The sequence below is a fragment of the Myotis daubentonii genome, chromosome 7, assembly GCF_963259705.1.
Source record: "Myotis daubentonii chromosome 7, mMyoDau2.1, whole genome shotgun sequence".
In the NCBI taxonomy this organism is placed as follows: domain Eukaryota; kingdom Metazoa; phylum Chordata; class Mammalia; order Chiroptera; family Vespertilionidae; genus Myotis; species Myotis daubentonii.
In genome coordinates, this window is record NC_081846.1 from 50,950,960 (window position 1) to 50,963,140 (window position 12,181).

The 12,181-nt window shown below is 39.4% G+C and overlaps 1 protein-coding gene across 1 annotated transcript in view; it reads left to right on the forward strand.

Annotated features, from left to right (window-relative positions):
• The first annotated feature begins 275 nt into the window (after positions 1-275).
• Positions 276-12,181, forward strand: part of LOC132238577 (sodium channel protein type 1 subunit alpha) — a 104,449-nt gene continuing 92,543 nt past the window's right edge. The window contains exon 1 of the mRNA XM_059704228.1: positions 276-661. The gene's annotated coding sequence lies outside the window, so the exon portion shown is untranslated. The remainder of the gene's footprint in view (positions 662-12,181) is intronic.

Below are 12,181 nucleotides of genomic sequence, written 5' to 3' on the forward strand. Positions count from 1 at the left end.
TTTTCTTCAGGTGGAATAAAACCACAAAGTTTTATTCACAAATTTTACAATTTGTAAAGACTATAATGATTCATAATGGGAATAAAATAATTCTTTTAAACAAAAATAAAATGCAATAAACAAAAAGGTTTGCTATATTTGAAGATAGCTATATTTAGTTTTAAACTTGTTCATCTTTGAGTCATTAGGTATTTGGTATGATGGAAGTATTAGAAATGAAGGAGAAACAAGAGGGAGAAATAATGAGAGAAGCAAAAGGGAAAGAAAGAAGCTGAGAGAAAAGAGGTTGAGAAAGAACATGTAAATCCGGCTAATGAGAACATATTTAACGTTGGACCACTAGATGGCGATATAATGTAAGGTGCTTCCTCGACTTTTTTTTTTTTTTAAACAAGCTATTTGCTGATTTGTATTAGGTACCATAGAGTGAGGCCGGGATGAAGCCGAGAGGATGCTGCAGAGGTCTCCGGTGCATGTGTGTATGTGTGCGTGTGTGTGTTTGTGTATGTGTGTTCTGCCCCAGTGAGACTGCAGCCCTTGTAAATCCTTGGTCACCTTCTACAAGAAGGAATCTGAACAATTGCAACTGAAGGCACGTTGTTATCTGGTCTCTGGGAGATGCAGTTCCTCACTGCGGATGGATAATTTTCTTTTAAATCAGGTAAGCCATCTGGTTGTTTCGTGGCGATGTTAGACATATTCATTCCAGTTATTCCTTTGGAAAAAGAGCCCTTGGAAATACAGTTTGGGCTGAGCAGGAAGTCCATTTTTGTCTGTGAATTCGGACTGTCCCCCTCCTCCCTCTCTTCTCCTCCCCTTCTCCTCCTCTTCCCCTCCCCCTCCTCTCTCAACCTTCCATGAACTGAAATCAGGTTTGTTTTGCAGCTCAGCATTTTGATACAAGATGGGATTCTTTGGCCTGAAATAGCTTGGAACCTGGCCAGTTCTTGCCTTTGCTTGCCTCGATCCTATTCAAGGTCTCCCTTGAAGCCCCCTCCTGCACTGGGGTTTGGAACTGCACTAGCTGGGAATAGAGGTCATGGTGTTCTTAAGGAGGGAGCACACATTAGATCTCAGTGTTAAGCCCAGGAAGAGAAGGCAGCGGCCGGCTGCTGGAGCCTAGCATTGCAGGGGTGCTCAGCCTCCCCAGGCTGAGGCTGGGCTTTGGAGGAGAAATGCCTCATGGCTTGGCTTGGGCGAGAAGGGGACAATGATCTCTCCCCGCTAACTCCGATGGAACTGTGCTAACAAAGGAGCTAGCGGGCAGTGGGCACAGATCCTTTCTGTGGAACCAGATGGGAAATCCTGTTACTTTTAATTAGACAGAGGTCACCATCAGCAATGATACTGCAGATGCTGTTCCGTTCCCAGTGTGAACGCCTTGCCTTTCCAAATGGCACAAGAAATGTCTCTGGGTGGACGGGAGGCTTTTCCGGACGTCTTCATTATCATGGATTCCCTCTCTCCTACCTGTTTGAGGCATGTGTGTGAAGACACCCCCACCCCACGTTTACTTCTCATGTTTCTTTTTGTTCCTTTCAGTTACTCCCTGACAACTGTCACTCCTCTTTAACAAATGAGTCCAGATAGAGCGGTGGCAGGTGCCTTTTTAGGTGTCTGGTGAAATGATTAAAACCAAAGCAGGGTAACGTTCTGTCCATGCGTGCATGTGACTGAATATTTCTGAGGTGCCCTCGCAAACTTGCAAATTGCCAAACGCTGTTGCGATGACACTTATCAATGCGGCTTCCTTTTCTATGGATTGACAGGTTCCCGTGCTGCGGGCAGGTTTCTGATGCGCTAGTGTAGTAACAGAGCATATTTCTCCATAAAGCCCCTTAAATCATCCCAAGAGGGTGATGCCAAACAGAAATAGGAAAATTCCATGCTGAGGTTGGTGGATTCTGCTTGAGGAGCAGTGGGTACCTTTCCTATTGGCTGCAATACCTGGCAGGCCAGGGTGATGCAAGTGGAGGTTCTGCACGTCCCCAGGCGTCTGACACGTTCTTTCCCCTCCTCTGTGCATTTGGGAAGCAGAATAACTACGGTGAAAAACTCCTGTGACCCCCCCTCTGTGGTTGCTGCTGTTGTCATTGCTATCGAGCCATTGCACCCTTCTTCTAGGAGCAGTGTTGCAATTTAGGCTTCCTCCACAAAGCTCCTTGAAGAGATTTTTAGATGGTGTCTATTTTAGGAACATAATGTGTAGACAGGAATGGATGGCCACAGAGATTTACGGGAAAACAATTTCGTGGAGAGGTCGAAGTAACATTATAAACCACTAGAACAGAGCACAGTGGCTGGTTATATATCACATGAACCCAGCAACAGAATTAGATTCATTGAACTCACTGCAACTCGTTTGATGACTTTTTCTTTTTTCTTCCCTCTGAACATGGTTGGTCTGTTTTTTTCCAAATATCTCTTTAGGTGGCCAGTGCATCTAGAATGCTCATACTGGTAAAAAATAACGCGTTGGATTTTGCAGCCAATACTAATAGTGTTCATTTACTTCCTGTGATATTTTCTATCTAGAGACTCGTTTATTAGGGCAGTTTTCCTTTAAGGCCTGGCCCAGAGGGTTTCTCCATGTATGGGAGGGGAGGGGAAGGCACAATTGGAGGCCTAATTAATTATACAGTATCCAAGAGGGCACTGGGGATTTCAGACAGGATTCTGCTTTATTAACCAGAGATAGCAGGGTGAAGGGATGGACTAGAGACCCAGAAATAAACTCTTTGGCCACCAACCCAGGAAAACTCTGGATCTCCCAGAGGAGTCCAGTAAGAAGCATTCTAGCTCCTTGTGTAGAGGGCCCTGTCAGGGAACCCAGCGATTCAGAGCGGGAAACATCAGAGCCTCTTGGGGGTGGAGGGGAGAGCCTGGGGCTTATTTGGGGTTATCCCTAGCGCATTACAGACCACGCAGTCCTCACCAGCTTATACTGGTCTGTGCTTGACACAGAAAAGCAGCCTTCCACCATTTAGCCTGGGGGCTCAACCGGTGTTTTCCTCTGGGGCAGTTGGAGAGGCGAATCCCGTCACTTCTTCCCAGTAAGTTCCAAAAGCAAAAGAAAGGCCTATTCTCTCAGCTACCTTGGGAGGGGAAAAGAGGAGGAAGAGGAGGGTGGGGGGAAGAGTGGGAACTGGCAATCTTCAACGCAGGGTCCCGGATGCTGTGGCTGTGAAGTAATCACTTCCCTTTGAAATTCTGATTAGTCAATTAAACTTGTTTCACAGCTCACTTTAGATTATGCTGGGATTAGGTAAAGGTGGGGGAGAGAGTTATTCTGAGAGCAACTCTGGTCAGAAAAAATAAGCCAAATTTCCCCCAAACTGTGCCTTTCCAGATTTTTCGTTTGGTCATGTTTCGACGTTTCCAGCTATTAATTATTTTCTTTAACAAAAGATGTATAACATCTATTTGGTGCCAGCCACTATTTTAAGCAGCACTTTACAGATATTTTCTCATTTAATTCCATGAGGTAAGTGCTATTATTAATGATCGCTTTATAGAGGAGGAAACCAAGGCACAGTGAGGTGAAGTTAACTTGCCTTTGGGCAGACAGTTTGTAAGTGGCAGAGCTCAAACTTGAACCCAGGGAGTCTGGCTGGAGTGTCTGTGCCCTTGCCTCCCTAGCACCTGAGTGATGGTAGAGCTATGGCTTGGCCCCGACAGTCAGGACTGAGGTTGGTGCAGTCTGTACATGGCAGCTGTAATTCATCTGCTTTCGGACTCACCAAAATTTCAAAATACTTTCTTTGAATGAGTACAGATTCCCTAAATCTGCATGCATTCATTTTGAAAAACAAAAAAAAACCCGAATGTGCTCTCCTATAGCATAGGCCAGTCCCTATTCTAGGTGCTGGAATATGGTGAATAAAACAAAATTCCTGCCCACATGGTGTTTTCAGTCTAGTGATGGAGGTAGGAAGTAGACAAATCAATGCGTAATGAAATACCAGTGAATATACTTTCTTTGACAAAAATATAGCAGGGTAAGGCGATGGTGGAGGCAAGATCGGCATGAAGGTGGCAGGACCCCTTTAGTCCTCTTGTTCTAGGACTAAAGGGGTCTGTTTGTCTGTGCGCTTCAAAGCCCAGTAAGACAGGAACAAGAGTTTGCAGCAAATAAAGCAAGGTTTATTTTTAGAAAGTGACCCAGACAGGTTAGCTAATGCTCTAAGACCTGGCTTCCCAGTGGCCTCCGGGAATGGGCTAAGTCATTAATACAGGAGTAAGGGTTGTGGTCCGGGTTGTGTTCTCTACTGCGGGGTTGGTGCAGGATGCGGGGTAGTTGATCAGTGCATCTGGTCCTGATGTCAGCCATGGCATTCCTTCCTCTGGTTTTGCCATTTTTCTGGGCGTGGAGCTGAAACACAACTTGAGGCATAGATGTTATCTCCTCTGGTTTGATCAAAACTCTGTCCCTGGGGTAAACAGACCCAGGCTTTGTTCCTAAGATTATTTTATCTGAATCCGAACCTCATTGTCCTGAGGGCTTAAGGAATAGGAATAAGTTAGTGATCCTGCAACAGAGAAGGAGATAGGTGAGTCAGGGTGCTGGGTGAGGCCAGTTAAAATCAAAAGGAGAAACGGTTATGCTAAAGAGATGAAGTTTCTACACTGTCACAAAAATGTTATTAAGGAGGAGCAGAAAGTGATTTTTATCTGAATGAGGTGAAACAAGAGTGTTCAGGGCAGAGAAAAGGGAGAAACACAGAGGTCCCAAAGGGCACAGTGTCTCAGGGGTATAAGGAATGGCACCTGTTTTGTGATCCTGAGAGCAGAAGAAATGGGCCACAGGATGACCAGCCTGACCTGTGGAGTGGGTGAGTGTGCTCTAATTGTCCCTGCAGGGCTTTGACAAAAAACAAATCAAGGAGCAATTTAATGGTGACAAGTTACTAGGTTAAAACACACACACACACACACACACACACACACACACACACACAGTCATTTTCACACAAAAAACAAGTTTTAGCAAATTTTTTAAAGTTCTCTGAAAAACGCTATGGTTCCTAGAATACAGTGAAATTGAAAGGTGTTTAAAAGACACTATTAATGAAAAAATCTGTTTTAATTGAAATTATTGGTTAAGTTGCTGTAAATTATCTGTTAAAAATAGTGCTATGACCAGTTTGGCTCAGTGGATAGAGTGTCGGCCTGCAGACTGAAGGGTCCCAGGTTCAATTCCGGTCAAGGGTATGTACCTTGGTTGCAGGCACATCCTCAGTAGGGGGTGTGCAGGAGGTAGCTGATCGATGTTTCTCTCTCTCATGGATGTTTCTAACTTTCTATCCCTCTCCCTTCCTCTCTGTAAAAAATCAATAAAATATATATTTTTTAAAATAGCCCGTGACCCATTCAGTCTTGTTTGCACTTAAGGCCTTACCCTGAGATGACTGAATTGAGAAGGTGCAGCCACAGCAGACACTGAGAATGGAATCCATCGGTACATTCCCTGGAGTGGTCAGGGCATTGCAGGGGCTCAAATCATTTTCTAAAAATTAATTAATATTAATGTGATGTCAAAGTAACATGATGACATATAAATATAAGCTTTGTTTTTTCCCTGAATTGAACCTTTTGTTGTTATATTTCTGTCTCTTCAAAATTTACCCTCTAACGGTTTATGTTTTTATAGTTTCTGGCTCTTTGCTCCCACTCCTTCTCAGTTCCCTACCAACCTTACAGTTCCTCTCTGGCAAATGGGAGTTTCTATCTAACTTGGTTCTTGTTTTATTCCTCTAAGTGGAAAAGAACTTCTTGCCCTCTCATATGGCCTCTTCCTCCTTTGGCGCTCCATAGACAACCTTGGCCTTAATTTTGATGCAATATGTATAACATTTGGCTTAATTTTTTCTTTTGTCACTTGTGTTTTTGATGTTATGAAATTGGGCAACAAATGGGCTGCCTGTCACTACTGGAGCCAATTAAGCAGAGATAGGGTTGAATCATGTATGAGTGTTAATTCCAATAATGCCTGCAGTATGTGAGAGCAGCAGGTCATCCATGAAAATCTACTCTACCTTTCCCCATAAGCCAGCTGCTTATATTGGGTAGAAGGACAAAGATTACAAGGGAAAGTAGGAATTATAGGACCAGATTATTTTGTCAAAAAGGTTGTTAATCGCCCTAACCAGTTTGGCTCAGTGGATAGAGCATCAGCCTGCGGACTGAAGGGTCCCAGGTTTGATTCCAGTCAAGGGCATGTACCTTGGTTGCGGGCACATCTCCAGTGGGAGGTGTGCAGGAGGCAGCTGATCGATGTTTCTCTCTCATCGATGTTTCTAACTGTCTATCCCTCTCCCTTCCTCTCTGTAAAAAAAAAAAAATCAATAAAATATATTTTTTTTAAAAAAGGTTGTTAATCTTTCCATGATGATAGGCAGTTCTCAGAAAAGGAGAATGGATTGCATTCCGAGGTTAACTCCCATGTCTTGGGGAGTACACTCTCAGACAGGTGTTAGAATGGGCTTTCTTTAATCAGAGCAGAACAGTCATGGTTAATTTAGCATGATTAATATTTCTTATAACTATAACTAATCCCCAGTACTCTATTTCTGCCCCTAACAGTTATATACATGAAATCGTTGCCAAATGCAAAGTCATGAAACTTTATATTTTTTTCTATAAGTTTTATAGTTTTAGCTCTTACATTTAAGTCTATGCTCCATTTTGAGCCAATTTTTGTATATAATGTGAGGTAGGGGTCTAACTTCATTCTTTTACATGTTGCTATCCAGCTGTCGCAGCACTGTTTGTTTAAAAAACTATTCTTTCCCCCTTGAATTGTCTTGTTAATCTTGTAGACTGTGCCATAGATACGTGCATCTATGTTTTAGCAAATTATTATTATTATTATTAAATAGATTTTATTGATTTTTTGCAGAGAGGAAGGGAGAGAGATAGAGAGTTGGAAACATCGATGAGAGAGAAACATCGATCAGCCGGGTACATGCCCTTGACCGGAATCGAACCCGGGACCCTTCAGTCCGCAGGCCAACGCTCTATCTACTGAGCCAAACTGGTTTCGGCGCAAATTATTATTAACAATACTTTTATACACTGGGTGCTAGGGACAACTTTTTTTATTTAAGAAAAGAGCAGTGATATTCTTCTTTCTTGAGAATTCACATAACTTTAAAGAGAAAGTTGACCCATATGACCTTAACTGTTAAACACTTTTTTGACCTAACTTCATGTCAAAACTTTCTAATTTAAAATATATTCATTTTTACTCTACTGGAAATTTAAGAAGATAATGACGTACAGTTCAGTAAGGACCTAATATTTTAGGAGAAAGATTACTAGTTATTTCTAAGAAACATCTCTAATGTATTGCACATGCTTTACCAAACTAACACAAACTTTATCCATGCCTTTTATGATATTTGTTGCTAGTCTGCTTTTTTCCCTTAATCCTCAATTGAAGATATTTTTTTCCATTGATTTCTAGAGAGAGTGAAAGGGAGGAAGGAGCGAGAGAAAGAAAAACATAGGCGTGAGAGAGACACATCGATCGGCTGCCTCCCCCACACACCCCTACCAGGGCTGGGGAACCTGCAACCGAGGTATGTGCCCTTGTCCTGGAATTGAACCTGCAACTCTTTGGTCCCAGGGCTGATGGTCTAACCACTGAGATAAATGGGCCAGGATGCTAGTCTGCTTTTGTTCCGTAAATACCATTAAAGGGAAATCATTGAACTAGAGATAGAAGAATTCCATTCATATTGGATTGGTTGTTGCTGTAGCTTGCTGAGGCTGCCATGACAAAATACCACAGAATGGATAGCTTAAGCGACAGAAATTTATTTCTCACAGTTCTGGAGGCTGGAAGTCCAAGATCAAGATGTGGGCAGGTTCATTTTTTTTTTCTTTAGAATTTAGCAGAATTTTAGAAAAGTCATTATATACTCATGGAGAATCTACTATTTCCAATGAATAGTTTTTGTAAAAGTTGTCTTTAGATTGAGAACATTAAAGAAAAACAACCAACCTGTAAATACTATCACAATATGTACATAAAAATTTTAAATATATAGAATAGAACTTATCAAATTGGCAAATGAAGTTATAAAATTACCATCATTAGCAAATGTAATGACAACAAGAGTAAATTAACAATGTACGCTACTGAGCCAGAGTTGGCAGAGTGGGGCAATGAGGGTAATTACTAGTATGTATTGCATTTGGAGATGTGAAATTATTTGTGTTGCGTGTGTAGTGGGAGGAATCTGTGTGAAGAGTAATAAATGGTTAATGACAAGTCTTAGATTATAATATGACTTATTTTAAGCTATTATTAATAATTTAAAAATTAAAGAGAAATATTGAATAAAAATTTTAAAAAGAAACCAGATTTCAGGGTTTCTAATAATATATTCAGCAAGAAGGGAAAACTACAAGAGTTCTGTTACATAAAATATTTCAATCTAAGAAATTCAGTGAATTTGAAAATCCTGAAAAGAGTTACTTTGAAACTTGACAAATGCTACCAGGCAGTACTTTTGATATTACCCTGGAATGTGATATGCCATTTTAAAAGGCCAGTGGTATTTTGGGCTATGTATGTTAGTGCGTTGGAACAAAACCAAAGAGGCAACAGGCTGGTTTTAGGTCTAGAACACCATAATTTATGTGCTACCTGGGCCTGGGCCGTGGCGTTTCAGGTTTCGGGTGATTTGAGAAGTCTGGAAGATTGCACACCATTTTTTTTAAAGGCATTTAGAGGATTAGAGATCAACCTGTATGAATGAAGAAAGAGTGCTTTTTGTAGAAATTCCAAAATGGAAGTTGGAATATAGTGAAGAAGGAAAATAGAAGCAAGCAAAGAAAAAGAAAATAAGAGGGTGATCTTCTCCATAAAACTCTCTATGGAATAACGAAGGATGGAATCTCAACTGCCTCTTCCTGGGGCCAAACCTTATTTTACTGCTTTTCTTTACTTTTTTTTTTTCATTCCTAGGCATTTTTGTTTTACCCTCTTGTTTATGCATTTCACTTCTAACCCTCCCTCCACTCATTGAGTTATGTAAAAATATTCCACAGTTGTGTTCTCTGCATATTCATAGTCTTTGATTCATATAGAATATAATTCAAGAAATAGAAAAATTATTGGCATGATTTCAACAGCTATTCTCAAAGCATAGTCCACAGACCCTCTTGAATTCCCTTGAAACATTTTAGGGAGTCCATCACATCAAACTATCTTCTTAATAATACAAAAACATTTTTTTGCCTTTTTCACTCTATTGACATTTGCACTTATTATGCAAGAACAATGAAAACTCCTGGTCTTAACACTTGTCAAGATAGTGGCACCAAACTGTAGTAGTAGTCATTAATTATATTAGTCACTGCCATATACTCCCAATAAAAATAAGTAAGTAAATACATAAATAACATTAAAATCCAGTTTTACTAAATAAATGTCTTTGATGAAGCACTAAAAAATATTAACTCTATTTCGTCTAGACATGCAAGTGCACATATTTTAAATATTCTGTGTGCTGAAATGGAAGTACACATAAAGAATATCTGCCACATGCTAAATTATGACAATAGTTGCCTAAAAAACCACAAAAATCTCATGCAATGTTTGAGTTGCAAGCAGAACAAACTGCTTTTCTTTTTTTAAATATATTTTTATTGATAATTTTAGAGGGAGAGGGAGAGAGAGACAGAAACATCAATAATGAAAGAGAGTCCTTGATCAGCTGCCTCCTGCACGCCCCACACTGGGGATCAAGCCACAACCCAGGTATATGCCCTGACCAGGAATCGAACTGTAACCTCCTGGTTCATAGGTTGATGCTCAAGCACTGAACCACGCCGGCTGGCCATAGCTGCTTTTCTATGGGACATCATTTTCACTTGAAAGAATGACTGACAGACAAATAATGGTTATTCATACTTGGTTATTCAACGGATGATTTTTAAAAAATGAATGAAGTGAACCTATCAATAAAAAAAATAACTGATAATATTTGTTACCAATGACAACATTTGAACTTTCAAAAGAAAAATTAGAATTTTGGAAAACTTGTATTTGTCACCATGAGCTCAACAACTTCTCAAAATTTACAGGATTTTCAGATGTGATTAGTGCTGATGTTAGCAGAAGGATAATGAAGTATTTCAATATTTCAAAGATCTGCATGACTTAGTCAACAGATACTTTACAAATGAGAAATGGATAATGATATAAAATCATGCATGGATAATGGATCCATTCAAAGTGCAAGATAAGCAAATAGATTTTAATGTAGCAGAAACAAGAAGTTTATTGATACGGTTTGAGATTCCACCTGTCTAGTTTTGCTAGGCTATCAAAGAAGACTATTCACACTTATGTGAAAAGGCTATTAAAACTTTCTAGCTAGATATCTATATGTGACCAGATTTTCTTCATCAAGTGTAAATTATAACATTGAATGAAAAGCAGATTTAAGAATCTAGACATTAAGGCGTATATTAAAAAGATTTGAAAATTTATGAAACAATGCCACTCAGATATTATTAGGGCTATGATTATTTTTCATCTAATATATTATTTTATTAGCATGTTACTGGTTTGTTATTATTTATAAATGAATTAATACATTTTTATGATTTCTCTATTTTAATTTCTAATAAAGTAAATATCAATAATCTTACCCCAAAAATATGTGACTTGTGTTTAACAGGTAGTCAACATATATTTGTTGCTTCTGATTAATCACAGGAAGACGAGGAGGATCATAGGATATTTTTACATGTACAGATCAACTTTATTGTTTCGACCCTTTTTTTTTAAAATGTCAAATTGATTAGCACAAAGACACAGGCTAAATTAAAAAAGATATCCTGCCCTAGCCAGTTTGGCTTGGTGGATAGAGCATCGGCCTGTGGACCTAAAGGTACTGGGTTTGATTCTGGTCAAGGGCATTACCTCCGTTGCAGGCTCCTCCCTGGCCAGGATCCTGGTCAGGGCGGGTGCTGGAGGCAACCAATCAATGTGTTTCTCTCACATGGATATTTATCTCTGTTTTTCCTCTCTCTTCCACTCTCTCTGAAAATCAATGGGGAAATATCCTCAGGTGAGGGTTAAAAAGCTTCTATTACTAGAAGGCGACAATAATGTGTATTAAGAAAAATCAATGCAAAGATCAGGCATCATCTTTATGCTATTTTATTACCATTTCTCTGTTAGAGTGTCTAAGCAGATCAGTGCAATTGGGAATAAATTGGAAAGAAACAAATGAACAATGCAGATAATTATACAGTATTCATAAAGGGAGACAGTATAACTGCCTTCAGGTATATGCAGGTGTGTCTCAAGGAGAGCATGCAATTGGATCTTTTATCGCTGAAAAGAAAGGTCACTGGAAATGGGCATAAGCTATAGGAAGGGAAAGCTTCATTTGGTTTATTTCTTTTCTACTTCCAAAAATGATTTGATCTGAATTACAAAGTCAAATACAGTATAAATCAGAATAATAAAGACCAAAAAGCCAAAAAAAGAGTGGTGAACTTGTTGCCAAATGCTGAAGTATAATGTGTTTTTTGTTGGATCTTGAGTTTAGCTTTGTGCTTATAACACTAAATGGATCATGGCAGATTACATAGATAGACTCCCTTGTCTACACAGAAAAGTTATTAATTAAAGGGGAGCACACTGCAAATCTCTGATGGTCCTACTTCCTCCAGCATCTAACTTAGCAGAGTTGTGGTTTAATCGTTTCTTTGGTGCTTGATTGATTGGCTGATTGGTATTTAGTGATCATTTTTTATTTTCTTGTTGAACTTTATTCTACTATATGTATGCCTAGCAACTGCATGCCCTATGCTCACTGAATATAAATTTTTGGTATTTTTATCATATCCAACTTATTTTCTGGCCTTACTTTGAAACATCTAAAACACTAGACATTTTTATACCAAGATTCTTTGAATTTTGAATGTTATTCCTTATTTCTGCCAAAAGATTATATAACATATAAAACTGTGACTTTATGTGGAAAATAAATTTGGCTCAATATTATGGGCACAACTTAGTGTCGACTACACTAAAACTTGTTCTTTCTGGCAGATGTTATACAAGATCTAAAATGATCATTTAAAAGAACACTTTCAATCACTCATTAAATGGTTCAGAGCTTCCATTTGCAGGTCATCCATTCTGACAGACCTA